General features: G+C 49.9%; 1 protein-coding gene across 1 annotated transcript in view; it reads left to right on the forward strand.

Moving 5' to 3' along the window:
* FBXW4 (F-box and WD repeat domain containing 4) overlaps positions 1-26,037 on the forward strand; it is a 2,081,992-nt gene that overhangs the window by 1,060,707 nt on the left and 995,248 nt on the right. The gene's annotated exons all lie outside the window — the stretch shown is intronic.

Raw genomic sequence — 26,037 nt, forward strand, 5'->3', positions numbered from 1 at the left:
GTGGCTCCAGTGAAGATTCACACCCTCTGTTTTCTAGTTTCCCCAGCAATAGACGGCTCCATCCCGCTTACAATATTTCCACCCAGATGCAATTTCAGCAGATCTCCTTTGATGATTTTTGGCAGCTGTCTGTTGAGCTCTCCCTTTCCCTCATACTGCATGAACTTTATATACTACTCATCACACCCACAAACTTAATCTAAGCAGATGCCAACTTATCACACAACCATGATTGGACTGTTACCCTTCTCACTCCACCCCCTGACCACCGACCGGGGGTGGTGATATTTAAATTATGGAAAAAGAAACGGAGTAGATAACTGCACTATCTATATTGACATTTTTCTTATGTTACCATCATAATGTATATATTTTTGTACTCCTCATCATGACAAATCTATCTAGAAGCCTAAAAGGCGCCCCATGTTGCCTGGGCGTGTGTCAACTTTTCACAATTTATACAAAAAGTATAACCGTTATGAACATGACACTTACTGTCCAAATACCTAATTTTACTCTGTATCAGCTCACCAATTCTTAAATTCAGGAATTTTTCACGGCATCCCAAAACACATTTTCGCTTGTTATTGCAATTTTATAAGTCGCATGGGCATTCATTTTATTTCAACAAAATCGCATTGAAATTATCTTTAAAATGACATATCAATGGATGCAGTGCGACTTATTGTTGTTGAGAAAATCACTAATCATGATAGTCAATTTAAACTAATGGGAAATCTTCCCATGTATGAAAATCTTAGTTCTCCTTTATCCAGGCCAGTTTCCTTTCTTGGCAAGCATGTGACCAGAGCCTCCAGGACTGATTGTTTTTTTAAGGCCGGTGTAAACACCATTAGCCTCTTTGTTGTTTGAAGTTGGTGGGCTGAGGAGATCTTTATCAAATTGCAGACCATTTACTTCTGCCATGTGATGCCGAAAGGCCATGCTGGCATCTGGCACTTTGTCCTGTTATCTCAAAACTATGTATTTTTTAGTGTTGTTCCCCATTCAGGGCTGGTTCTTTGTTGATCTGGCCCTGTCGTAAATGTTTGGAGTGTACATCAGCTTTGAGATTTACCTTCCAGATAAATTTGATTTTTGACCCTGCCAAGAAAAGCACTATGCCTAAATGTGCTCATTTTGAGATGAAACCCTGCTCGCACAAAACAAAGCTCCCATCTGTGCTGCTTCCCTTGAAAATCAAGGTGAATATACTTGTTCCAAGATGGCTGCCACCATGTACTCTGTAGAGCCTTACCTGAGTGTCTCTGCACTGCTTCCGCCTCAGCTCCACTCTGATTGACCCAGCAACAACCTATCTGCTGCCGGCAGGCCCAGCTCAGGATGTCTCGCAAGCAAGGCGGATTCCTGTCTGAGCCTATCAAGACCTGGATGCCTGGCCATAAATTCCTGCATGCCTGAACAATAATTCATGGATGAGTTCACTTCCCCGATCTCTCTTTGCAGCTGCACAGGCCACTTTGACCTTGGTTAGTCACTTTCTGATATGCCTGATTGTGCAATCCTGCATACTGCCCCCAAACCTATACTGCCTCCCCTTGCAAAGGCATCTATCCCGCACCCTGCTACTGCAACCAATCCCCTTCCACAGCCTTGCATTCCCTTGATTTTCATGGCAAAGAACCGCGCACCTTTGCAGCTACAAGCTTACTCTCTCCTGCACTGTTGCCCACACCATTCCTGTGGCTTCCCCTGCCTACACTGCAATGATCAACGCAAGCGCACTTGAAAGTACCTGCAGTGCCAACATTCATGGCGCTCACCCACATTCCAAAGGCATCCTGATCTTCTCTTCTATCAGCTCTGCTGCCTCCTGTCTCCCGTGTGTCATCAACATGCCCAATGACTCGCTCGCCCACGAACAACCTGCTCATTATGTGCATGCACACTACTTAATGCCTTGCCTATGCCCTGCGCCCAGTGATATGTTTATGTTGCCGGCGCCCCATTGCCATGCCTATGCCTAATGCTATGTTGTTGATGCCTGCACCTAATGCATGTTAACGAGGCCTGCACCTAATGCTGTGCTTCCTCTGCTATGCATGCCCAGCTGTCTAATCTTGCACATTGTGCTAATGTACCTGTTGCCCCAAGCAAGTTAGAGACCATCCCCCTGCTAGTGCCCATGTCTAATGCCATGTGGATGGGGCACGCCCCTGCGGTGGGGTGTGCACAACACTTAACCCCTGCACATGGTCCACCCCCTTTGCCATGCTGCCATAAACTTGCCCTGAACCCACATGCATTGCTTGTCATGCCATGTTACTGAGGGGACATGCCAGTCACCTATACCCTGTGCTTGACTGTTCCTCTCCTGATGTCCATCACTTGCGACCTCTGCCAGCCCACACCACTCCTGTTGCTAGAAGAGCAAGAGTTCTGAGGCCGGGGACCACCTCTGAAACGCTGCCCCTACTGCCTGCGGAGCCATACTTGCTACCTCTACCTACCTGGACTAACTGCGCTAGCAGAACTGACAGGCTAACTGACCAGCTCACAAGGTCATCCGCCTGGCACCCCCACGATGCACACACGCTCCTCTCTAGTGAGCCTGGCCTTGCCCCTTGCTCCCCTGACCACCATCAAAAACTCGGAGAACATACCCTCTGCACTTGTAGTCCCTTGGCTTAGGACCATGCTCAGCGCACTGCCCTTCGGCTCATGCGCATCTTCATAGACCCCCCAATTGTCTGCCTTACCAGCCCTGCCAGCTCCCCTGCTTTCAGCCCTTTCAGCTATCTCATCCATCCTGAAGCTATCCACTGTCTACCTTCACCACCCCACCACTCCCCAGATTACTTGTCCCACAACACCAAAGCCACCACAACTCTGAACTCTAAAATGGTCACCAATCAACTGAGAACTTGCTCACTAGCCTCTTTAGGGCTAGATAGACTATGACGTCTTCGATTCCCCCCTAAACACCTGCGCACCACCAAGCCCCAGAGAATAACTCTTACTCCCTGAGCAGCTGCTCCCACCTCACCCTCCACCACCATCACGCCTCACACACAGACCAGCCAGCCCTCACCCTTATCCCGATCACCTTGCCTGCGCCCTCATCAACTCTCATCCCCCTGACTTACACAATCTCATACTGGAACACAATCTCCAGCCCTTCGCCATTGCAATGTGGTTACATGACACAGCAGGCCCCTCACTGTCCCTCGCCATACCAGATGGCTACTCTATTCTTAGAGCAGACAGACTACCGAACATAAGAGGTGGAGTTTCTATTATTATCAAGACCTCTCTCCTTATTAGGTCCTCCCCACTTGCCCCCCATACCAGGCTATGAAATCCTGCTCACCAAAATAGAACCTAGCCCCCAAATCACCATGAACGTCCTCCTGCTCCATCGCCAACCCAACAGCCTTAACACACCTGAAACTGACATCCCATCGCTCATTGCGCTGATCCTCAAACCCAATATTAGGATCTTACTTCTGGGAGACTTCAACTTAGGGTTTAATGACCCCTCTGACCAAAAGGCCACAGCCCTCAGTACCACTCTCCTTGAGATGAACCTTACTCAAGCAGTCACAGTCCCCACGCATTAAAGGGAGGATGCTTGACTGAATCCAGAACTGCAACCTGCCCATCATGATCTCAGCAATTTACTCCTTCCCCTGGACGGACCACTCTCTGAACCTCTTTACCACACCGCCCAACCTCAACACACTGCGCATAACCAGCATACATCCTCCTATCACTGCAAGAAACACCCACAAACTTGCCAAAGAAATAATGGAATCCACCATTGGTACTTCCGTTGCTCCGATACCTGAAAGCACAGATCCAGACAATATCCTCTTTGCTTACAACTCCTCTCTCCTCATGCCCCTTCAAAACTACAACAAAAAAGACACCAACAACCACAACTAGTTTACCGAGGAACTAATCACCCTCCGTAAATTGAAACATGCCCAAGAACACTTGTGGAGCAAAAACCCATGCACTCCCCCTAAGGAGGCCTTTTTTACCTGCCAAATCCTATAAAACTGCCATCGTTACCACCAAAGCCAGCATTTACAACACCAGAATCAATGAGGCTAGCTCCAATACTAGAGACATTTTTAAAATCTTCAAAGAGCTTGAATCCCCAGTGCTGCCCGTAGAAAGCTTTCATGATGACAAAGCCTGGTGCCCTGGTCCAGTCCGCACTTGCCAACAAAACCCATAACATCATAGTAAAAATGTTCCTAAACAAATCCTGGCTTCCATGCAATGCTGCACCCGCCACAGGCCCACTGGCTCACACGGAGCTGTCCCTACCTCCCTTCCACTTCTTCCCTGTATCTCCAAGTGAAGTAATCACTACCATTAATCAACTACAAACCTCCAATTGCAAAGGAGACCTCTGCCCATCCCATATCATCAAAATGTGTGCAGAACCCCTAGCTCCTATCATTGCAAAATGTATCCACACTGCTTTCAACTCCAAATACGGTGCCAAAATCCATTAAAGAAGCGTGGGCCACACCCCTCGCCAAAATATCATCGCTCCACCACTTCCCCACGAACTACTGCCCTATCATGACGGTACTGTCACAATACGTAACTGAATCGTGCTTACATAAGGTTAGTGTTAATCCGGTCCTCATTCCTGTTCTATTCGCCAACATTCCTTCATCTGATATACTCTCTCTTCCTCAGCCTGGCATATACTGGTTGTACCTTTCTCTAGTTTGAACCATTCGGCACCCATATATACTACGTGTAGCACAGTGTCTCAAAAGAAAGGTTGCCCTCAATTGAGGAGACCCTTCTTGGGGTCAAGTTGTGTTTTGGTGGTATCAGTCGGATCTCAGTTTATACGACTTCAAGGTGGCCTGACCAGTTGTACGGGAGTACGACAGTTACCCTACCAACTTAAAATGCTGGACTGGAGCCGCGGGATGAGAAAGACGTAGGTCTCCTCGGCTCCCGCGACTGCAACAAACATCCTGGTAAAATCACCTAAATTCGACGACATAAGAGCTGATAACACCTCCGTGTGGTGCCGGACACCTTTGGGCACAAACGAGGTGTAGAGCAGAGGAAACTGCAGCCGATTTCAAGAGAAACGACCACAAGAAGTTTGGAGGCGTATGACATCCAGCCTCCAAAACGGCCACCGGCGCGCACGGACAAACTCGCTGAAGCAGGGCAGTGGGGCCACGCTGCAACGGAACCGAGCCGGCTACTGATCCGCAGACTACATCGGAGGAAGAGTGCGGTCCCAGTGAGGCTCTGGCGGTGTGTCCACCCCCCAACTGGCGGACTACAGCTGACCCGTGTGGATGTGAGGGCGGGGGCGTATCCACTCGTGTGGGACGCCCGGGACCCCCGCCGACAGCGCTGCTACTCGTGAACGAGGGACGTACCTCCCGAGTGGCCCAGCGTGTGAGGCAAGCCTGCGCGCCACCGACGGAGAAGAAGTGACGGTGCTGCTGGGAGGCGTGGGTGGGTGTCCCCGCCCGAGCCCTGCTCCCGGTGGCGACGGCGTGCAAGATAGCCCGGGGGAGAGGTGGAGGGCTGGGGGTGAGCTGCTAGCCCACGCGGCCCAGTCTACTGGCGAACTTTGCAGGCACCGTCAACCTAACAGCACATACGCGGCCCTGGAGGTGTGCCGCCACAAGACACGGAAAGAGGCTCCCTGGGGCCGTGAGCCTGTGTGGGCCCGTGGCACAGAATCCCCCCGGAGCGAGACCACACGGCGACAACTGGCGTTCTACCGGGCTGGCAAAGCACACAGCACAAGAGGTGTACATAGGGGGTGAAGTGCTAATACTGATCGGGCCAAATAGCCCACACCGGCCCACAAACTCATGCTGTATCTAGACCCTGGAGGACCACCGCTCCCCTAAATAGTTGGCCGTGTTGCAGTGGAACGTCAGGAGCGGACTCCGTCGGGTAGCACCAACCCGCGCATCGCCAGGCCCCCCTGCAACAAAACACACCGAACCATCCTCAATTTGCATTATTGAAGAAGGGCTAGACGTGAGGGGGTAGTACCCGAAGTAGGAGTAGTGGCGGGAATAGCTGGAACACGCGGACCGCTCCCAGACTAGCCCAAGCTGTGGTCCTCTAAGCGCAATCGCAACGCCTACAGGGTGCGGTCAGACTACGAATACAGCATGCAGTGAGACGATAACACCTACAAAAGGCCAAGCACGCAGACCCATACGCAGCTAGTGATATTGATACCATGGGGAAAGACAAGTCAAGGAAACTCCCCACACAAAGCAGGATGGATCAATACACCATCCCTCTGCCCCAGGCGTCGGACCTCCACCCGCAATCCACGGACGAGATGGAAACTGACCAGGGAATTTCATTGAAGGACATTATGGCTGCGATAGCCGACTCCCGCACATCGATGGAGCAGAAAATGGACGGGATAAGTATGGATGTATCCCTCCTCCGACACAATCTCCTAAAACTAACGGCACGCACCGGGGAAGCTGAACATCGCATATCCAATACAGAGGATAGAATGCATAACATGCAACAGCAGCTCCAAAATATCACAACCAAACTGAAGGTACTGGAGGACAGAATTGAAGATGGAGAAGGCAGATCTAGACGTAACAATGTGCGCATACTCAGCATACCCGAGAAGGCCGAAGGCCCCTGCATGGAACTCTTTCTAGAACAATGGCTGACTGACCTGTATGAGCCAGACACCTTCTCCAAGTTCTTTTCCATAGAGAGGGCACACAGAGTACCCACGGGCAGACATCCGCCCGGCGCACCTCCACGCACGGTAATTGCAAAGTTCTTAAACTACAGGGATCGTGATGCCTTACTGCAACATGCGCGTGCAAAAGGCGCCATCACATTCAATGGCTCCAAAATTGCCTTTTTCCCCGACTATACCAGGGAAGTGCAAAAGGCGAGGCAATCCTTCGACCACCTCAAAAAACAACTGCAAGCAATTGGAGTGAGGTATGGCCTGCTCTTCCCTGCGCAACTCAAGATTTATCACAAAGGGACAACAGTCCACTTCAATGATCCCAAGGAGGCTTGGCGCTGGGCTGAACAAAACAAAGACGGAGACTGGTCGACCCCCCGCGACAACAGGGGGAGGAACAGAAGGCCTCCACCAGACCAACAGCGAGAGGTCCGTTGACTACCAGCGCAAGACCCACTGGAAGATCAGGGGGGCTGACCACTGCCTCAACGCCTGCCGGATGCCCGAGGTCCCGTTGGGTCACCCAGGTTGAACTACTGAATTATTTTGTCTACACACACACACACGCAACAGCAGGCTACACACACTTACCTGATGCGGCCGCGGTATGCCCCAAGACTGTGACACAAGGAGAGCCCCCCCCGATAGCGAAACAAACTCCACGTTTATTATACGTGGCGGCTCCCCCCTGGTCACACCCCCAGGGGAGGCCTCCCTCCCCCGGGGGATGCAGGCAGGAGGAGGCCACCTGTACTTGAAGTTAAGTTAAACGCATGTAAGGTGTCCAGTTGATACCATGGGTTTTTTGTTCTGGCGACCGATGCTTCTAGTTGGGAGGAGTATGGGGAGGGGGGTTGGGGATTTGTTAAGTTTAGTTACAGGCGGGACCTGTCAAACGCACAAGATAATATGGCTAGATAAGACGGTGTTAACCCACGGGCATATTCGCAGCTGGCGCATAACACCGTCAGTGGCAACACAAGCAGTGACTACCACAAGCACCCATGGCATCACAAAGCGGTAGTAGCGACGCTCTTAGAACACTGAGGCTTATGACATGGAACGTTAATGGTCTGGGCAATGCAGTCAAGCACCGGTTGGTGCGGCAATTTCTAAACAGGCGGGGTGCTGACATAGTGTTCCTGTCTGAGACCCATCTTGCGGGCACAGACTGTACCCTATTCAGACGTACAAACTACAAGCTGACCCTCCACTCAGGTTTCACGATGGGCTCAAGAGGCGTCATGATCCTGGTACACAAAAACCTCCCCTTCCACCTTACGACGTTAACCCATGGCACAGGCGGCAGATACGTATATGTGACAGGCAAGCTATGGGGTCACTCCATCGCACAGATAGCCACCTATGCACCCCCAACTCTACTAGAGCCACTACTTACTGAAATTCCCCCTTTAATCACAAACAACACTTCTAACCTCATGATTCTGGGAGGTGACTTTAATGAAGTCATGAATGTAACCATGGACAGATCACACTTGCGGAATAGAAACCCCAATATTCCCACCAGACTGGCCACGTTTGCCAACGCACTAGGCCTATGCGATGTATGGAGAGAACTCCACCCAGACACGAGAGCATACTCCTTCCACTCAGGAGCACATGCCTCGCTCTCCAAGCTAGATTATCTCTTCACCCCAGCAACTGATCTACATAGGGCGCAAGAAATAAACATACTTCCCAGAGGCATCTCTGACCAATCCCCGCTAGAACTGACACTCATAACATCCAGGCGGATTCCGCAGCTGAGCTGGCGCCTGAATAGCTACTACCTGGGTGACCCCGAGCTTGTGGATAGGCTACAGGAGACCACCAATACATATTTCGAGCTCAATACACAGACGGCAATGAACCCAGGAACACTGTGGGAGGCCTAAAAGACAGTGTTAAGAGGTGAACTAATATCGTGGACGACCGCAAAAAAAAGACAGCACTGGAGCAAGACACTTGAAGCCGAACAACAGGTTAAGCAGGCAGAGGAGAGGCACATAATTGAGGACACACCGGCCTCTAATCGGACGTTGCTACTAGCACAGAAAAGGCTGCAAAACATAGCGATGGACAATGCGAAACAAGCGCATACTGCAATGCGAGCAAGACTCAATGAAACAGGTGACAAGGCTGGCAAGATGCTGGCTTGGCTGGAAAGGAAGGAGCAGGGACGCAGTCATGTCCGAAGGCTCGACAAAGGAGGGCCGAACGCAGGGCTGACGGATCAGGAAATAAGCCAAGGCTTTGCGGAATACTACGCTGAGCTGTACAGAAAACCCACGACACAGATGGACGTCACGATCATGGACCAAATTGACATCCCTACCTTAAATGATATGCAACTGCAACTGCTGGAGAGGGAGATCACGGAAGATGAGATCCTAAGTGCCATGTCGGGCCTCCAAACCGGTAAATCCCCAGGACCTAACGGCTTCCTGGTTGAGCTATGGCGAAAGGTGGGAACCAATGTGGTGGCCCGCCAACTACTCCGAATGTATCAACATGCGCAGGAAAAGGGCATTCTCCCACCAGATCTGCGAGAAGCAACAATAATAGTGATACCTAAGCCGGACAAGCCGCCGGAAAGATGCAGCTCATACAGGCCCATTTCACTCATCAATAGCGAGACCAAAATACTGGCGAAATTACTTGCGGACCGTCTGCAACAGGTTATTCCCTCCCTAATACATCCGGACCAGTGCGGCTTCATGCCACAGAGATCAATTCGCATGAACCACCACAGGCTATATTCAGCCCTGGGAAGTGCCAACAGCATACGGGGCCCACTAACCCTACTAGCAATTGACTTTGAAAAGGCCTTTGATTCGGTGAGATAGGAGGCCATCTGGATCATAATGCACCGCATGGGCTTCGGTGAGAACTTCATGAAGTGGGTGCGCCTGTTGTATGAATCCCCGGTGGCCAGGACTAGAGTCAATGGCTGGCGTTTGGACCTCTTCAATCTGGGGAGGGGCACGAGACAGGGCTGCCCACTGTCGGCCATGATTTTCGCGATCGCTATCGAACCACTGGCAATCCTTCTGCGAAACGCGCCAACTTGGGAAGGCTTCCGATGGTCTGAGACCTGGGAAGACAGAATATCCCTCTATGCGGATGACCTGCTCATCTATCTGAAGGACCCGAGCGACTCCTGCCCCAGAGTCATGCATCTGTTAGAGCAATAGGAGGCATTCAGCGGATTACGTGTGAACTGGTCCAAATCCATCCTCTTCCCTATAGTAGACACCTCAATGGCAAACCTAGAGGCTGGCCCTTACCAGATCGAGAGGGAACAGTTCAAATATCTGGGGATACGTATCACGATTTGCAGAAGATACTCGCCATTGGATCTCCTTGCCACTAACGCTGATGGGCAGAGCGGCCCTGTTCAAAATGATAGCTCTTCCTAAATTCCTAAATGTCCTGCAAAATGCTCCATTATACATTCACCAGCGAGAATTCCACAAAATCGAGTGCATCCTTCGGAAATTGCTATAGGGAGGAAGACACCCACGAACTGCTCTTGCCACGCTCCAAAGGTCTATCTGGGAAAGAGGGATTGGACTGCCCAGAATGCAGTCATATTACTGGGCCAGCCAGAAGGCGGTAGTAATTGATATGCTCCATGGGGACGGAAGCCTCCCACACATCAAAGGTCTTATCTGACTTATCTGCAATGCCACGACCATGCCTCTAGAGCACCTGTATGGAGGCCTGAACCGCACACCCAAAACAGATATGGTAACGCATATAGTGAGAATATGGAAGGAAGCACATCAGTACTTAGGATGGGGCGGGAAATTAACGCTGGCACAACCCCTATGGAACAATTGCAACCTTCCCGAAATACGAAAATTGCCCAGATGGCCTGAATGGGTCCAGCGAGGAATCACCAACATAGGAGATGTGGTACACGAGGACAACCTGGTACCATTCGAGACATTGCATTTGAAGTTCTCCCTCTGAGCCACAGAAAGGTACCACTACATGCAGCTGAAACATAGTTCTGGACCGGGTGGACCGGAAGGTCACCTCTACCATGTACAATGTGATAACATCCTTTGCGACACCGGAACTAACCAGTCTGAGGACAAAGTGGGAACGAGATGTGGGTCCACTTCAACCAGAGGACTGGGTGGAGGCCCTGATGTACCCGCGTGAAACAACCATTTCCTCAAGGCTAAGACTGGTCCAACTGAAGATCCTGCACCGCACCTACTATCCGAGAGTGACCCTCTTCTGCTGGGGCAGATCCTCGGATGCACGATGCCTACGCTGCAAAGAGAAGAAGGTACCTTTTTCCATATTCTGTGGGAATGTAGTAAGATACAGCAGCTCTGGCAGAAATGCTGTGATAAAATGTCCAGCGTTATGGGTAAAGAGATGCAGAGGTGCCCAAAACTCCTTCTCCTGGGGATCTCCAGTGAAACTGAGCTTTCCCGTTATGAGAAACTGCTCTGGTCGACTGCGATGGCTGTTCTCAGGCAGAACGTTGGGCAACTGTGGGGCTCGGAATGTACGCCAAGCTATGACCAGTGGGTCACATATGTGGACATATGCGCTATAATGGAACATAGAGTGTACGCGGCGAGCGGTTGCCCGCAAAAAGCGGACAAAATATGGAGAAGATGGGAAGAGGCCAGCTAAATGACAGGTGCGGCTCCGCAGCCTCCGAGTTTGAGAGATGCCCCGGGAAAGTGGGGGTAACGAATCTGCCATGAATAGACTAAGCCACGAGGTCATCCTATGTCAAGTTGAAGGTCCGTCGGACCGTGGTGCCGGAAGTTGAGTTTCTAGATGCTTTTGTTTCTTGATTGTTTCTCTCTCCCCATCCCATTACCCTCACCTGGAAATGTTGCTGTTGCATATGTTCCTCTCCCTCCCAGCCTTCCACCCCTCCCCCCCCTGCTGTTCCTATCTCTACCCCCCCTCCCCACGTCCCTACCCTGTATTGCAGAGAGATAAGTGTAATGTTGTTTTAATTTTCAAATCAATAACATTTTTGATTAAAAAAAATAAAATGCTGGACTGCACAGCCTACACACACCTACAACCTACCTTTGAAGCCCATAACCTCTGGGCACACGCCAGTTTGGCTAAAGACCAAGACATAGCAAAGATTCTTCTCTCCTTGACCTCAAGATTCAGCTTAATGCCATTCGGGGCGCAGGTGACTTCGCCCTCCTCCTACTAGACCTCTCTGCAGTCTTTAACCTTGTGGACCACAAAATCCTGTGCCACTATCTCTCCTCCATCTTCAACTTTTCCAATGATGAAGCCAACTAGATAAACTCTTTTCTGAGTGAACATTACTCCAGGATCTTTGCTGGATCAAAAGCGGCTGACCCTATCCCCGTTCCCTACGGGGTCCCTCAAGGATCATGCCTATCCTACTACCCTGTATAATGTGTATACTAAGCGGCTCTCTGACCACTTGGACAGCCTTGAAATCCACTACACCAATTTCAAAGACGACACGCAAATTCTCCTCAAACTCACTGGTAAGCACTGCTGCGACTCAGCCAACATCAACTGGATTTACAGCATCATTCAGGGCTGCATGGCTACCCACCACCTATGCCTGAATGATGACAAGACAGAGCTCCTCATCATGGGCTACCCACACTGTCTCAAACACTTAGACGCTGCCTTCATCCCCTTCTCCATTGATGGAAACACCACCCACGTGTCCAGCTCTGTTAAAACCCTGGGAGTCCACCTAGACTCTGAACTCACCATGTTCAAACACATAAAAGATGTTGCCTCCTCCGCCGCCTACTCCAATAAACTTATCAACCAATCCAGGAAATTCCTCTCCCTGAACAGCTGCCTTACTGTGGTGAGGGCCATTATCGGCAGCAAATTGGATTATTGCAATGCCATACTCGCTGGAACTTCCACCAAAAATCGAACTAAACTACAGTTAATCAAAAATAACTTCCTTCAAGCTGCCTGGGGCCTAAAAAGATCTGACCATATCTCTCTATTGAGATGTGAAGCTCACTGGCTGCCCATCAAGGCACGTATTGAGTTTAAAACCCTCTCAATCACCCACTGGTGCATCCACAATACTGCATCCACATACCTCACCGCACACATCTCCAAAAACAATATCCCTGCAGCCTGAGATCCTCCTTCCTCTTCCCTTACAACACCCAGATTCACCAGACAAATAGCTTTGCATTTATTGCTCCCACTCTTTGGAATGCTCTCCCTCCATCTATGAAAGATGGGCCATCTTACATGATCTTGTGTAAAAAAAAAAAACTCAAAACCATTCCGTTCAAAGTATCCTACTTACCATTACTGCTGCAACCGTACTAATAATGTAACCCAGCAACTATTACATTTTGAACTGTTTTGTTCTTACCAATGTATAATGTAGCCCAGCAACTGTTCTGTGTCAGTTGTCTTTTTCCTACCAATGTAACCTAGCGCTGTGATACTTCTGGGTTTGTGTGCTAGCAACAAATGAAATGAATAAATAACGAGCCCGCATGCCTTTGAAAACCTGCCCAACAACAAGCAGCAGGGTCTTTCTTGGGCCTAAATGAAATCTACATGTGACCCAAGGAAATAAAGTGGCAATTTTTTCAGTTGTTACTGGTATTTTGCCTGTGAAGCATAATCGATATTTAATACATTGCACCTTGTCACCACACACCAAGTCTTTTCCCTGATACCTCTATTTTGGCAGGGTAACATTTTTCTCTTGTCTTGATTTCAAAACTGCAAAACACACATGCAAAGCAATTTAAGTTTCAGTGTTTGAAAATCCTGATTTTCATGTAAAAGGGGCCATTGAATGTGTTCTGCACATGCGACTTAAAGGTTGCTTTTCAGTTCGACCTTTGCTTTTCTAGTGCAAGATAGGCCTTTTGATTCCCAATGCTTGGCAATTCACATAGCTCTTCCTTGTGTTACTTGCAGAAGCACACACACAGTCTGCATGAATAGTCCCATTTTCATTGTGGAAGTTTTTGAGGGCTGTCCGGTCATTTTTCCAGTGGGCTTTTCAGTTATGTTTGTTTGGGCCTTTGATTAAACCCCACAATCCACTTAATTATATTACTTGGATTGGAAATTGGTGGGATTGGAATAACGTTCAGATTACTCACACAGGTCATCAGCAACTCAATAAGCCCTACAGAAAATATCATTTTCCAATAGCCACTTTGTAAACTATTGTTCCAGCTAAATTGTTTTATACTGCAAAATGCAGGGGAGACCACAGACTTCTCATTTCACCTTCCAAATATTGAGAGTTTTGTAAACCACCAGATGAAAGTCTGTGTCCAGCACATGAAGGGCAGGAACTTTGTTTGCATTTTCACACCTCTGCTCTGTCTGTACTTAATCAAACCAGTGACAGAAGCATTTGTTTAATGATTCTTTCTAAGGATTAACATGACACGCCTGACTGGTTCCTGGCACAGTCAAAGCAGTACTTAATGTGTTTTGTAGGGGAAACAATTTGGCTTTGAGTGAAAATTAAGTATTTGCCTGAAGCTGAATTTTGCATTTTCAGCTGGAATTCAGCCGAATACTTATTTGAAGCCGAATTTTGGTACACCCCTAGTTTTGGCTAATCTGACTCTATGGCAAAACAACTGCATTAGAGTACACCGAGGAGGGAGATGGGTTGGGAGGAGGAACACACAGTGTGTGAGTATATGGTTATTTACCCACCCATTGACTGCCCATGGCCATGCTACTTCCTATGGCCATTCCCTCCCACTTCCCCCGGTCCCCCACACTAAACACATCTTCTTGATATCTCTTTGAGATCGTTTTATCAAGCAGTAACATTACACTTTGTTTTGTAAAGGTATCCAGTATTATTTCAAACCAGTCTCACAGAGTTAATGGCTTAATTACAGCTGTAAATGTGTTACTGGTATAATGAAAGATCTTAACCAAGTGTGCCTCGACATAAGCAGTATGCATGTCCTTCCACCAAAGTCCTGTTGAAAACGAGCATTGGCAAAGACAACCAAGGACAGGGAGTTGGTGAACAGAGAGTATCTTATCATTCAGGCATGGATGGCAACCCATGGTCTCTGCCTGAATGATAAGACAGAGTTGATCATTCTGGGCACACAAGCCAACATCAACAAATTGGGCCCGGACTACTCTGCATTCAGTATTGATGGAAATGTGATCAAAGTCTCGAGGGAAGTAAAAACACTTGGTTTTTACCTCGATTCTACCAAGTTTTTTTAATAAACAGGTTAACTCCCTCGCCTCTACCACAGCCTACACCTGCAAACTGATAAGAGCAGGTAAGCCCTTCTTATCCAATAACAGTTGTCTGATCCTGGCGAGAGCCCTAATACTTTCCCGTCTCGACTACTGCAATGCCCTCTAAAGTGGTGCTAACAAAGCCACCACCCAAAGACTCCAAACGTTACAAAATAATGCTGTTAGAGCTGCACTCGGCATAAAGAAAAGGGAGCACATCTCCTCTATTAGGCGGCAACACAAATGGCTCTCTACTGATAATAAAATCCATCTAAAAATGATCTCCTTGACTCATAAGGCTCTCAACAATGCTGCTCCCAGTTACTTGACGGCCAAAATAAAAAGAAAAACGTCCAACAGACCTACGAGAATTGCCAACTCCAACTGGCTGGTAGTACCCAGATTTAGACTTGCCAAAATTGGTGGTACTAGCTTCCCTGGGAGAGCTGCTAACTTGTGGAACGCGTTGCCACCCAACCTAAGAGTAGACCAACCTTTTTCACACTTCAGAAGGAACTTTATCAAACACAATAATGCTAACAATGCCTAGACACTGAATATGATTCCTTTCCACTGTACGATTAACCCTTCTCAATGGCACATAGGTACTTTTAGCTACCTTTCATTATGCCTATAACTGTTAATATTGTATGTACATTCCTGCACATCTCTGAGTTTCTCCTGGTAACCACTTAAACACATTGTAAGTTTGTATTTGTACATTTATGTAATATTGTAAATTTTATTCATTGTAAATTTTATGCATGTCACATTGTAAGCTTTGCATATACTTTCTGCTGCGCCCAGTAACCTTTGGGTCTGGAGCGCATTATAAATAAATAAACAAACAAACAAACCATTTTGTCTTGGGTATATAGTTATTAGGTGAGCATTTGCCAAGCACTCCTCCAGTATGTCCTGATACACCTATATTGCCTCTGATACCATCTTTTGGCAAACTAGTAACATTTTGGCAGTTCCTGACAATTGCCTACCTTATGTCAACACAAAACTATTGGCTTTGCCAGTGCCTGTTGGTTAAAACATACTCTTCGCTAGTGGTTACCTTTTTTCAACCTCACCCTGCAGGCTACGATCTCCAGAGACCCAACATCATCCCATTTCTGTTGTGTCCCTAGAAACCATGGTCACAACTGCTCCTTACCTCAACACTTCACCTTTGGCCCCACAGCAGATAGTACTATGTGGCTGTTTAGTACTGACTGATGCCCTGTTGATGTTTCTGCATGTTCTGAGTGCCCCATTCCACATGAACTGACCTGGATTTCCTCAGTGAGGTCAAATACTGGTTCCCTGCAACCAGAGGCGTAGGCAGGATTTTCATGGATGATTTAGAGGCACCTCTGTTGCATCTCCCAGCCCTGGAACCCCCACGTGGTTAGGGTGTATTTATATGTGCTGAAACTGAGGATTTCGTCTCTTTCTGCATGGCACCTGTAAGGAAGGCATGGTTATCAGAAGTATTACAGACACAATGAGTATATCCAAGGGTGTTCATTGAACAGTATATGGTTGAGAAAAATGCCTGATCTAAATCTAAGATGAGAGTGACCTACGACCATCAAAATAAAGAAAAGGATGTCCTAGTGGTGTTGTGTAAAAACAAAATGGCCTATACTAATAAACCTATTGCCAAATCCTTACTCTATATAACAAAAGGGTGTGGGACAATATGTATAACAAAATAGTGTAGTGCAAACTGAAATGTTCAAAAGGGTTTCAGTAGTTCAGGACTACTGAACAAGTGCACTCCCTTCCCCACGTTGCATCACAGGACAAGGCGGAAAAGTGGCATGACTCTGAAAAGGCAGGATCCCTCAAAATCAATGTCTTTTGCCTTGGTATCCCACCTTCGGGTTCACTGTAGCCTTCAAATCACAGTTCAGTTACATTTACCAGTTCTACTAGCTTATAACACTCAGGAGCTCTTAATGTCTTTTAAAACTAATATTTGGCTCGTTTTCACCGATTCACTCGGGTTCCCCCCCTACGGGCCCAGACCATCCTCTGTAGGCAGTTCTGACTTCCCTCGATCGGGCACAAGCCTTCAACCCGCTAGCATCACACCTGTTACTTTGCAATCTGTCACGCCTTCACTTCAAAGTACTTGCCAGTTGAATACAGACACTTCCGATAGGCGATCCCATCTAGCCGGGTCACTGTTAAATTGTAGGAAGTGAGTTTACATTCTACAACCCTTTTGTTTTGCATAGTAAGTAACTTTGGGTCTCACCCTAAGTTACCAGGGGAATCCAGATGTGGACCCCTTGCTCACTGCTCTCAGAGAGGCACAGCTCCACCTCACTGATAATGCCCAACGAGGCTGAAGCACGTGTATGGGGTTGCTGTTGGTACTCTTGTTCAGAGGAGAATTGCTTATCATGTTGGTGCTGGACTGCTCCTGGGCAGGACAAAGACTGATATGTGGGGATATTTCTTCTTTTTTTTTTTAGTTTTTTTTTTTAATTAAAATGTTTTGTTTGATTTAACAAACTTTTCATTTATACTTACATTAGTTTTACAAAAGGATTTACAACATTATATTCTTATTGTTCATCTAAAGTTCTTTAGTAATCTCAATCCAAAATTTGATCACAGTGATAATCAGATGCTGATTTCTGCCTTGGAGGAGTTCTGCCCATCTTTCTTCGGCTTTCATTTGTTTTTTGGAGATTTTGAAGAAATCTCTATATAAGTCTCTTTTTGCTTTCAGAGCTGGACAGATCATAATTAAATGAAATAGAGTTTCTTATCTAGTTGGATCTTTACAAAATCGACAAATCGAGGAGCTGATGTGTGTTTTGTCTATCAAAGATAGGTAATCTCCTGTGGGTAATATATTAAATCAAAAACGCAAAAAAAGGTCACGGATGTTACAACACGGAAATTGTGACAAATATGGTGGTAATTCGTTAAGTGCTCTTACTTCAGTTTCAACATTAAGATGACGTTTATATTTTTTCTGTTCTTCTACAGTTCTTATCCAGTCATTCATTTGAATTTTTCGTTTTGCATACTGAGATCTATTTAGCAACATTTCATCCGTGATATCTTCATTTTTCATTTTCGATTTAATCTCAGTAATCCATTTCAAGAGACTTGATGTCTGGAATGCTTGTTTTTTTTTCTTTCAGGATTTCCAATGCTGGTATTTTTTCATCCGAAATTATTTTTCTAAGGAGATCCATTTGTTTCCAGAGTACTATGGATTGAACAGACTGTAAAGCTAATTCAAATCATATTCTAGACATAGGAAATGCCTTAGGCAGTGCAAGAGTTTTCCTCCAAAATATTGCTTCATAGTAGGGCCATCTCATTAGTTGTTGATTGATAAGTGATTCGCTCGCATATGTCAAGATTGGAATTACTTTTTGTTTATAGAGCAAGATTGTGGCTTTTGCTGAATATGTCCCATATTTTAGATGAAAAAAGCATCCTGTCTTGCCAAAGATCTAGCTTTCCCCTCAATGTGATCTTTCCATTCTTTTTCATTCGCTGATGGATTGATTAGAGCACCTAGATATTTTATTGTTTTGGTTGTCATGATCACTTTATTTCCTAATTGAATCTTTGTTACATTGCATCTTGTTTTTTTTGAGTAATGAGTTTCATTATTCTAGTTTTGTCAGTATTAATTTGCAAGTTATTCTCTATCATATAAACTTGTGCTTTGTTCAATGTTAGTTGAAGACCTTTCAAGGTTTTATCCAGAATAAAGATGTCATCAGCATAAATTAATGTTTGAATGGTTTCACTATTGAGCTTTGGTGGATTTGCCATTTTGTTTTGAATTTTTTCTCCAAAGTCATATGTAAAAATATTGTAGAGGCAAGCGGCTAAGGGGCAGCCTTGTTTTAACCCATTCCAAGTAGGAATAGATTCTGTCACTCTTCCGTCATTCGTAAGCTGGACGCATATGAAAGTATTCGAATATAGCTGTTTTATCGGATTTACAATGTTGGAAGGGCATCCCCAAGATATTAGCTTAGACCATAGCAATTGCCTATCGACTGAGTCAAAAGCCGTCCTTAAATCTATAAAGATTGCATATATTTGATATGAATTTGCAATTGCTTCATGTTTTAGCATATTAAGCAACAAAAGATTGACATTAGTGCTTATTTTATTTACAAAGCCTGTTTGTCTTTTAGCGTTTTTGTCATTCTCCAGCATGGGGTCTGGCATGGATTCACATGCTCATGAATATTCCCCGTCGTCAGGCTGGGAATCCTCGGTAAAGAAAAAACCAGTATCAGTTTCGTTTCTGATCTGTCTTTCGTAGTAGTAACCAATCACTGATCTCTGCGTCATACTGACCACAGCCAATGACTGCCCTCTACCTAAGCCCCGCCTCTGGCAGCCATCTTCAGATTTTTACCGCACGTTCAAGTGTTGGGATCCTCGTGCTATCGCGCTCGAGCGTTAGTGCTATTTTTTCACGTTTTTTCCTCAAAAACTTCAATTTTTCGGTCAAAAGAGCCTCAAGCTCCACCGTTTCTTCATCCGATCAACGGGGACCCGTGTCGGATTCGTCTACGCCCCTCAAGGTTGAAGATTTCGTCGAGCCACGCTTTTGGAGGACTCCAGAAGTTTCTCAGGCCCAGCTCGGACATGGCCTAGGAGAAGGGAAGCTCGACGCCCGGAAAGCTGTTCAGGGTCTGCCCTGGATGCCAGCTTCAGAATGTCTTTAAGGAGGACGAACACTCCTTTTGTCTTTACTGCCTACATGAGGACAAGACGCACATGGAGAAGGACTGTGCGTTTTGCGGCAATATGTCGGAGCAGACCATGAAGGACCGCCATCAACGTCTCGCCAACTGGCTGGAAGGGAAGAGCCCGTCAGGCGAGAAGAAGAAGAAGAAATCCGAGCGGTCTTCTAAGACCTTTGAGGACGCCCCGGCGACGGGGGTCCAACACAAGGCCAAGCACCGCGAGTCCTCTGGCACCGGGAGCGCCGAACGGTCGGGCTCTACGGGCGCCAGGCAGGGCGCATCCTCCCCCGCACCATCAACCACGAGCCAACGCTCTGGTTCGGGTAAGAGGAAGGCCGAGCACCCGGCAAAGCTCCTGGAGAGGCCACGGTCGAGCTCTAAGGCCCCATCGGAGGGAGAGCGAGGCAGTGACCCTCCCCCCAAGGAGAAGGCGGTGAGCGCACCTAAGGTGGTGAAAGCCTTAATCCATCCGGCCAAGGCCTCTATCGAGACAGTCACGGCGGCCCTGGCTCAGCCTGTGGAGGCTACACCAGTGGTGGCGACCTCGGGGCTCAGAGTCTCCCTGCCACCGTGGAGGGAGTCCTCTTTTATGCCCATCGACAGGACCCCCGTGAAACCTCCGACGGAGAAGAAAAAGGGGGGGCAGGAGGTCGTCGTGGATTCTGCCTCAACCTCTGAGGAAGAGCTGATCGAAGTCTTAAGCCACGGCGTTGGCGTGGAAGAAGACCAGCCCGTCGGGAGGGACCCCGACGTAGGAGACGACGATAACGTCGAGGGTGCCGACGGGGCCCCTGTCCGCCCGTCGGACTCCCCTCAACCAGTGCCGCAAGACAACTCGGCGGCCATTTTGTTGGCTATACAGTCCTTATGCTCAGAGATAAGGACGAGACTGCCATTACCACCAGCGGAGGAACCGCTCCCGACGGGGGACCCGGAGCCAGGCCCTTCTGGGAGCCCTCCCCCTAAGAGAAGAAGGATTCATCCTCCACCTCCTTTTCAGCCATCGCGCCCTGTTCAGCCCTCCTCCCCGTCCACGACTCGTGGGGATTATACGGGGACTGACACGGCCGCGACGGGTACGGATGACGAGGTTTACGACGAGGATCTGCCGTCGTCACCTCCCACCCGGGCTTCCCCGCCCGACGAGATTGGATCGTTTCACTCCATGATCGCCAGGGCGTCCGAGCTTTTCCAGCTCTGCCCGGAAGAGAAGAAGAAGGAAGATTTCCTTTATCAACGGCGCGAAGCCAAGAGGAAGACGGTCCTCTCCGTACCTCTACTGGACGATATTTGGGATGAGGGCCTCACCCTCCTCAAGAACCCATCCACGACGCCGGCTAGAAGGGATCGGTACGAGAAGAAGTACCGGGTCTCGGACGCGGCCCCCTTGTGCCTTCGGGCACAGCCGACCCCGGACTCGGTCGTCTCCTGTCATGATGCCTACCCCCGGAGCACCAGGCCAGGCCCAGCACCCCCGGAAGCAGGCATTATGCCCTCGGGTAAAAGCCCAGCGGCCCCTTATAGGCCCCTTTGGACTCAGTCCTGGCGCCTTTGGCGCCAGGCTCATGTTGGACATCAGTCCTGGCGCCATAGGCGCCAGGCTCATAAAGGGAGGTGTTTTGTGCACTTACCTGATGCAGACCATGCTGCACGCTTCAGGCCTCCCTGAGACCTGAAAGGGACGGATACATACCTGGGACTTCTTTGGAGGCTATTTAAGCCACGCCCAGACAGCAGCTCATGCTTCGCGTTGTTCTGCTTCCTGCAGCTTAACGCTCACCGTGTCTGCTCCTGCTCCTGGACTCCAGCCCACCTCGAACCTGGAAGACCTGCAAGGAAGGAAGAGAAGAGAAGAGAAAGGTGAAAACCAAGGACTATTTCAAACTTCTTACCTGCATCCGTAATCTTCTCGCCAGCATCCCTGAAGAAAGACTTCCATTTAAAAGCATCGCGTTGCTCGCTGCAGCGCCACGCTTCACTCACCTGTCCTCGAGACATCTCCCGGCTCCATCGCGGCTGTCAGCATCGGACGCCACATCTCTGCACCTAGGGGAGAGAGGAAGAAACAAAAGGTGAGCAAAAGGAACACAGAAGGAAAGCCTGATTAACAGCCATAATACTTACCGGCTTTTCTTCCACATTTCGGGTCGGCGCCGCCCCGTTGGCAGGTACCGTACCCCGGCCCCTATGGGGAAAGGACAAGAGACATTTCTGGGGAATGATAAGGACATTTAGAGGGATCGCCCTCATCACTACTCACCTCGGCAGTTTAACCCGTCGACGCATCGCCTTCATTCTGCACCTGAAATAAAGGACAGATCACAGGTTAGAAAGACAACATAAAGGGGGCCTCACTTGAACTTTAAACTTTCATACTTACGGCGCACCGCTCAGGAAAGTCAAGTGGATTTTGCCAGCGCCATTCTGAAAACCAGTGAAGTAACTGGACGAACGTGCGCCCCTGCACCAGAAGCAGGATGGAGAGTTCATCCTTCCAAACCATAAGGTGAGCCTCAACCGGGGTTTGGAGGAAGTTCGAGAGGAACGAAGGGGGAAAGGGGGGAGCTAGCACACTATTCTGCAGACTGTTAATCCCCTTTCTCATCTGCAGAAGGATATTCCTACGGGCCAGGCAAGCACGATTTGGAGGTCCTGTCCATTCTGTGGTCCGGGTCCTGCGCATCACGCTAGAAGAGACCACAGCAATCTAGACTAGACCAGCGCCCCTGTGGGAACCAGGTGAGCGTTACATCTCCGCGGCGGCCAGGAAGAAAGCGGGGGGGAGCGACCTCTACGTCGACCTCCCCGCCGGACGGCGAGGGAAAGAAATTGGATACGATGGGACGCAGGGTCATCTCGTCTGCAGCGACGACGATTAAGGCGGCCAACGCCTTGGCTATCGTAGCCCGCTACGACAGGGAGTTGTGGTACAAACTGGCCCCCCTGCTGGACTTCCTACCGGACGACAAGAGGGCGGATGCCCTAGAGATCTTGCAGGAAGGAGAGGTGGCGTCGGACCACGCCATTACGATTGCGACGGACATCGCTGACACTGGATTTCGCCAGTTGGGCAACGGCGTGTGCCTTAGGCGGCGTGGATGGCTCAAGGCTACTGACTTCCGTTAGGACGTGCAGACCAGAGTCTTGGACATGCCGTTCGACGGAAACAACCTGTTTGGGAAAACAGTTTACGATTCCCTTCAAGCCATCAAGGAAGACACGGAGACGGCCCGGGCTCTTGGGGTTCTCCAGCAACGGCGGCCGCCCTTTCGGAGCGGCAGAGGCAAACAGGGTGCCTCCAAAGGTTCCGGCGGCGGATTTTCCACCTACCATCAAGCGGTCCGTTCGTCGTCGCAGGAAGCTTACAGGGGACGAGGCAAGTCAGGCGGACCCCGCTGTCGTCGCCAAGGAGGTCAAGGCGGCAAAGCCTCGTCGAAGCAGGACTGAACCGGCCGTGGGGTCGGGCCCCCACCGAAGCACCCTGGTGGGAGGCCGGCTGGCGAGCTTCGTCAGCGTGTGGGAGTCCATCTCCACCGACCGTTGGGTGCTGGACGCCCAAGCCCTGGGTCACGCGCTCGAGTTTCTAAAGAGGTGCCCGCGCGTCCCCCCGTGGCCAGGAAAGAACATCACGTCCCTCAACTTCACTTGGAGGTAAAGGCGATGCTCAAGAAGGGCACAATCGAGCTCGTCCCAAAGAGGCTTCGGGGCTCCGGAGTTTACTCAAGATACTTCCTCGTGAAGAAGAAGACGGGAGGATGGCGTCCCATCCTGGACCTACGACGACTGAACAAATTCATCAAGGCACAGAAGTTCCGGATGGTCACCCTCCAACACGTCCTGGGTCAGCTGGAGGAGGGCGATTTCCTGTCGTCGTTGGATTTGGAGGATGCCTACTTCAATATTCCCATCCTAAAGGGACACCGAAAGTTTCTCAGGTTCGTGGTCCAAGGGCGTCACTATCAGTTCAGAGCCCTTCCCTTCGGACTGAGTTCGGCACCCAGGGTGTTCACCAAGTGCCTCGCACCGGTGGCGGCGCAGCTGCGCCGAGAGGGGATCAACGTCTACCCCTACCTGGACGACTGGCTCATCCGAGCGAAGACGAAGGAGCTCGCCGTGGAGCACACGGCAAGGACCGTCCAACTTCTCACGTACCTGGGATTCTCCATAAACTACGCCAAGTCCCACCTGGTGCCCGCGCAAGACGCACTGTTTCTGGAAGCGAAGCTCGACACAGTGTCGCTTCTGGCCTCTCCGTCGGAGGAAAGGACGAGGGCCATTTTGGGCAAGGTGCAGCGGATGCTGGTTGCGGACGCGGCCAGAGTGAGGTCCATCAAGTCCCTCCTCGGAATGATGTCTTCTTGCATTTACCTCATCCCCCTGTGCAGGCTCCGGATGCGCCCGTTGCAGGAGTTCCTGGACGCGCGCTGGATCCAGACGACGGGCAGCTTCGAGGAGAGGATCACACTAGACGAGAGTTTCCGACGAGCGATCCGGTGGTGGGGCACCCGCGCGCATCTGACGGCGGGCATGGACTTCCAAACCCCCGACCACCAGGAGACAGTGACCACGGATGCCTCCCTGGAAGGGTGGGGAGCGCACATCGAAAATCTGCACGCGAGAGGCCTTTGGCTCCCGACGGAGAAGTCCCTCCATATCAACGTCCTGGAGCTCCGTGCAGTGTTTTGGGCCCTCGGGTCCTTCCTTCCGTCCCTCAAGGGCGAGGTGGTGAGGATCTTCACCGACAACACCACCACCATGTTCTACATCAGGAAACAGGGCGGAACCAGGTCCCCAGCCCTGTCCAGGGAGGCGCAGGATCTGTGGCATTGGGCCGTCGCCCAAGGGATGTTTCTGGTGCCGTTTCATCTGGCAAGGATAAAAAACACCATCGCCGACTCACTCAGCAGGGAGCTGCGCTCGTGCCACGAGTGGGAACTACAACAGGATCTAGTGGACCGCCTCTTCTGATGGTGGGGCACACCCCAGATCGATCTGTTCGCGACGGCGACAAACTCCAAGTGCCGGAGGTTCGCCAGCAGGTTTCCCCAGCCGAGGAGCATGGGCGATGCTTTCTCGTTCCCCTGGGAGGGCCTGTTTCTATACGCGTTCCCTCCATTGCCGTTGCTGATCCGGCTCATCAACCAGCTCAAGAGGTCACGGTGCAGGATGATCCTCGTCGCACCTGCGTGGCCGAGGCAGATATGGTTCCCGGACCTTCTGGACTTGTCAGCATCCCTGTCAATCAAGCTGCCAGTGGACGCGGATCTTCTCTCCAGGGAAGGAAGCGCCATCCTCCATCACGACCCGAAGTCGCTGAACTTGCAGGCCTGGCTCCTGCAGCGTTAGAGTTTGGAGGATACGACATACCAGCCGACTGCAGAGAGGTTCTTGCAAAGGCCAGGGCGTCCTCAACTCTTAAATGCTACGGACACAAATGGAAGAGGTTCTCTGTTTGGTGCCACGCACAGAAGATTAACCCTCTACGGATTACGGCTCCCCAAGTACTGCCGTACCTACTGACGCTGGCCAAAGCTGGACTGGTGCACGCGTCCATCAAGATTCATCTTGCTGCGATCTCCCGATACACCAGAACCACGGGGCGGACATCTTTGTGGTCTCATCGTCTGATGAAAGAGTTCATGAAGGGACTGTTCAGATCGTTCCCGCCGGTGAAGGCTCCGGCCCCGGCGTGGGAGCTCAACGTGGTGCTGACCAAGCTCATGGGACCTCCGTTCGAGCCTCTGCACTCGGCTCCGTTGAAGTTCTTGTCATGGAATTCAGCGTTTCTTGTGGCCATCACCTCCGCACGACAGGTGGAAGAGATCCAGGCCCTTTCCTGCAAGGCCCCGTACTTGACTTTTCACGACACGAGGGTAGTGCTCAGGAAGCACCCCTCCTTCATGCCGAAGGTGCCGTCGGACTTCCACCTCAACGAACCCTTGGTGTTGCCTGTTTTCTTCCCCTCGCCTTTGTCGCCGGCTGAAAGGACTTTGCACTCGCTGGATGTGGCTAGAGCGCTGAAGTTCTATGTGGACCGCACAAAGTGTTTTCGGAAGACGTCACAACTCTTTGTGAACTTTGGACCTGTCAATCAGGGGAAGACTCTCTCGAAGGCTTCCATTTCTAGATGGCTCTCCGGCTGTATCATGTACTGTCATCGGTTGGCAAACCGACCGCTGCCTGGCCGTCCGAGAGCCCATTCCACCAGAGCGATCGCAGCTACCACGGCATTCCTATCTGGTGTGCCCTTGCTGGACATCTGCCGGGCTGCTACGTGGAGGTCGACGCACACCTTCACGAAATTCTACTGCGTCGATCGGGATTCCAGGGAGGAGTCCAGGGTCGGCCAAGCAGTGC

Source organism: Ambystoma mexicanum, chromosome 8 (genome assembly GCF_040938575.1).
Source record: "Ambystoma mexicanum isolate Mex_15411 chromosome 8, UKY_AmexF1_1, whole genome shotgun sequence".
In the NCBI taxonomy this organism is placed as follows: domain Eukaryota; kingdom Metazoa; phylum Chordata; class Amphibia; order Caudata; family Ambystomatidae; genus Ambystoma; species Ambystoma mexicanum.